A 4,497-nucleotide genomic window follows, 5' to 3' on the forward strand; every position below is an offset into this window, starting at 1 on the left:
ATCTCTGTGAGTTCGAGACCAGCCTGGTCTACAGAGCTCAAAAGCCACAGAGAAACCCTGTCTCGAAAAACCAAAAAAAAAAAAAAAAAAAAAAAGAATCCTAAGTGGGGGGAGGGCAAGGAAATGAGATGGTAGATAAAGGACAAAAAAAATAAAGTCCTACACATCTTATTTAACCTCTAAAGCTCTGAAGTCTTTGTACTATAGGAGGAGAACCGAAAGGTCCCAGTGTTTTGTTTTTAAATATTTACTTATTCATTATGGATACAATATTCTGTGTGTATGCTCACACACCAGAAGACGGCACCAGACCTCATTACAGATGGTTGTGAGCCACCATGTGGTTGCTGGGAATTGAACTCAGGACCTTTGGAAGAGCAGACAATGCTCTTAACCACTGAGCCATCTCTCCAGCCAGCCCAAGGTCCCAGTGTTATACACACTTGTAATCACAGAACTCAGGAGCTGAGACAAGAGGATGGCTGTGAGTTTGAGACCACCAAGGCCTACACACTAAGTACCAAGCCAACATGGTAAGACCCTGAGCAGGGCGGGGGGGGGGGAGCGCTGAAATTATCTCTACGTCAGCACACAAGAAAATGTCTGGAATTTAAATTCCGATCCGACTCCAAAGTCCAGGCGCGCCTCATTCCCCGACCCCAAAGCAAGATGGTGTGCTCCATACTGATAAGGCCTTCCAGGGACTAACACCTCACAGACTTCAGGATTCTGAGATGCTAGGAAAGCCACACAGTCCAATTCATTTGAATGTGATTTATTCCCTTTCCTACCAATGCTGGGATTTTAGGGAGTGGAAAACAAAATGTTTTAAAAAGACAGATACTCCAGCCAGACCGAGTTTAAATTCCTGACTCCAGGAAAGCACGCTTCTCATAAAAGACTTGGTTCATTCCTCTCCAGAAGAGAAGAGAAAACACAAGAAACAGGGCCTGCTGCAGAGCCCATTCCTGCTTGAAGGACACGAACTACATGGGATGCCAGCGAATGTCCGTGGTCTTCAGGCACACGAAAGCACAGACAGGAGTCTCCTGTGCTGGCTGCTCTGCTGGCCTCCGCAGACTCCAGGAGGAAAGGCAAAGCTTACAGAAGGACGTTCCCTCTGGAGGAAGCAGAGCTACAAGGATCCAAGTCAAGATGGCAGGGAAGCCATCCCAGTAAATACATTTTAGATTAAAGGGGAAAAAAACAATCTGACCATGTGGTTTGCCAGTTTAATCATTTAACCTTTCCTCATCTACAAAAAGAAAATCACTATAATTCTTACTTTTATTTTTGGTGTTGTTGTCTGTTTGTTCTATTTGTTCTTTGGAGAAAGAGTTTCTTTTTTCTTTCTTCCTTTTTTTTTTTTTTTTTTTTTTTGAGAAAAGGTTTTTCTGTAGCTTTGGAGCCTATCCTGGAACTAGCTCTGTAGACCAGGCTGGCCTTGAACCCACCTGCCTCTGCCTCCCACAGGCTGAGATTAAAGGCATACACCACCACCATCCAGCCATATAATTCTTACTTCTTAAGATTTGGGACTGGAAAAAAAAAAGATTTGGGGCCGGGCGGTGGTGGTACATGCCTTTAATCCTAGCACTTGGGAAGGCTGAAGCAGGCAAAGCCAGCCTGGTCTACAGCACTAGTCCAGGACAGCTAGGGCTGTTAAACAGAGAAATCTTGTCTTAAAAAAATAAAAACAAAAAAGATTTGAGTAGAAATTTTTGTTGTTCTGGAGACTGGGTGTCACTGTTAGCTCAGGCTCAAACTCATGATTCTCTGGCCTCTACATTTTGAGTGCATACGTGCACTTATGACCTCGTAAAGAAAATTAAATGAGTAGTGTGTGCCACTTAAAATAGTGCTTAGCAGCTGGGCGGTGGTGGGAATGTCAACTGAGAAAATACTTCCATCAGATCAGCCAGTAGGCAAATATATGGGACATTTTCTTTTTTCCAATACAGGGTTTCTCTGTGTGGCCTGGGCTGTCCTAGAACCCATTCTGTAGGACCACACTGGCCTGGAACTCACAAAGATCCGCCTGCCTCTGCTCCCAAGTGCTGGGATTAAAGGCGTGCACCACCACCACCCAGCCCTTTGTGCTTTTAATAGATAGTGAGAACACAGTTCAAACCCAGAAGACATGTGAGCAACCAGAAGCAGAGGTTAATTGTTCTACCATCTAAAAACTGTGCATGTGTGTGCATATAGTGTAATATATTTGCAGTCAAGTGTGCCTGTACACTTGCAGAACTCAGAGGAGGGTGTCAGGTATCAAAACCTTATCTCCTTGAGACTGGACTTTAGCAGTAATTAGGCCAGAAGTCCCAGATATTTATGTATTCTGGTCATTCTGGTCCCCTATACCCTCCCACCCTTTTTTTTTTTTTTTTTTTTTTTTTTTTTTTTTGGTTTTTCGAGACAGGGTTTCTCTGTAGCTTTGGTGCCTGTCCTGGAACTCGCTCTGTAGACCAGGCTGGTCTCGAACTCCCAGAGATCCGCCTGCCTCTGCCTCCCAAGTGCTGGGATTAAAGGCATGTGCCACCACCACCCGGCCCGCACCCTTTTTTTGAGTATCAGCACTCGGGAGGCAGAGGCAGGAGGATCTCTGTGGGTTCGAGGCCAGCCTGGTCTACAAGAGCTAGTTCCAGGACAGGAACCAAAAAGCTAGGGAGAAACCCTGTCTCGAAAAATCAAAAAAAAAAAAAAAAGTTTACTTAGTAAAAAGTTTCATATGAAAACATGACCCAGCCGGGTGGTGGTGGTGCACGCCTTTAATCCCAGCACTCGGGAGGCAGAGGCAGGCAGACCTCTGTAAATTCGAGGCCAGCCTGGTCTACAAGAGCTAGTGCCAGGACAGGCTCCAAAGCTACAGAGAAACCCTGTCTCGAAAAACAAAAAAAAACAAAAAAACAAACAAACAAAAAAGAAAACATGACCCCAATTCTACAGTCCAGCAGGCTCTTTGGGGAGGGGTGTGGACTGCTGTGCTCAACTGCCACTGTTACTCTTTCCAAGGCTTCATGCTCGATGCCGTTGCTTTCTCGAATGACCACTGTGCTGATGTTATTCTGTTGCCCAAGGATTGCCATCCCCACACACTCATCAACCACAAGACTCATAAAGGGATCAAACGCTGTCGTAGTTCCTGTACCTGTCTGCCACCATTTAACGTCAATGATAAATTTCTGCAGTTCGAGAGGGTGGGCCGTACTCACGACAGCTCCTCGGTGGTCTTAGCAGGACACAACGGCGAAGGAAGAAGCAGTCCCCTCACCCACTCTTATCCCCTTGCCCACCCGCACTGGTCTCTCATTCGACAAATCCCCACTCTGGGCTGGCTAGATGGATGGTTCGGTGGTTAAGAGTGTTTGCTGATCTTCTGAAAGACTGAATCTCAGTTCCCAACACATGTCTCAGGGGATCTGACACTCTTAAGCCTTCCTTGGGCACCCCCACACAGGTGACGTATATTCACACAGTCACAGTTATAAACATAAATGTTTTTTAAAGGTCCCCATCCCACTGTCATGTCCTTTGTTTTTACTTTGGGGTCCACTGGGCTTGATGAAGGCTGCCTTTGTGGGCCTCATATGGAGTTATCCTGGAGCCTGGTTTATTCACCAGTGGTTAGCCACCAAAGACTTCTACCCCAGCCATCCAAACCATTTGCTCCCTGAGTGAGGCAGGACCCCTTGAGCCCCTCCCCAATCTGTGACTGAATATTTAGAGGAGCGAGCTTGTGTGGACCCTATGCAGGCCATGCCAGCCACTGACATCATGAGTGCCACTGCCTGTCATGCCCAGAAGCATTTCATGATCCTCTGTCTTATCATCTGACTCTACTTCTTTCCACCCCCTCTTCCCTGAGGTTTCCTGAGTCTTGGAGGTGGTATGATGTCCCTTTAAGGTTGAGCACTCAGCATCTGCTTGTTCTTAGCGGAGTGACCAGCCTTGAGTCTCTGCAGCAATCACCCTTCCTCCAGAGGGAAGCATCCTGATCAAGACTGGAGCAGCACTGTCTCTAACTCCCTGACTGCAGGTCCTGAACACCCCACCTCCTCCCTTTTCTCTCCCTTGAGATTATAGGTTGATGAGATTATAGGTTGATAAGTGGCTCCAGAGGTGCCTTGGCTGGAATTGTCCTCTGATAAGATGAAGTCTGGAGCCACTGGGATTGTACCAGGGCGTTAGTAAAGGTTTTTCCCTTGTGAATGGGGTTTCTAGTGAGATTCCTGGAAAGGGAGGGCGTTAAGCAGATGTTAATTTGGCTGGAGTTACTGTTTTTCCACAGGCAAGCAGCTACAACTGGATTCCTAGGTGAGGAGAGGCTTCTCCCCTCTTCTCCCCCTCCTCACAATTTCCTGTCTTCCTATCCCGCCTGGCTTTTACTTATTTTGAGACTGGTTTCACTAAGATGCTCAGGCTAGCCTTTGACTCAGGGTTTCACTAAGATGCTCAGGCTAGCCTTTGACTCAGGGTTTCACTAAGATGCTCAGG

This window comes from Microtus ochrogaster, chromosome 5 (assembly GCF_000317375.1).
Source record: "Microtus ochrogaster isolate Prairie Vole_2 chromosome 5, MicOch1.0, whole genome shotgun sequence".
NCBI lineage: Eukaryota > Metazoa > Chordata > Mammalia > Rodentia > Cricetidae > Microtus > Microtus ochrogaster.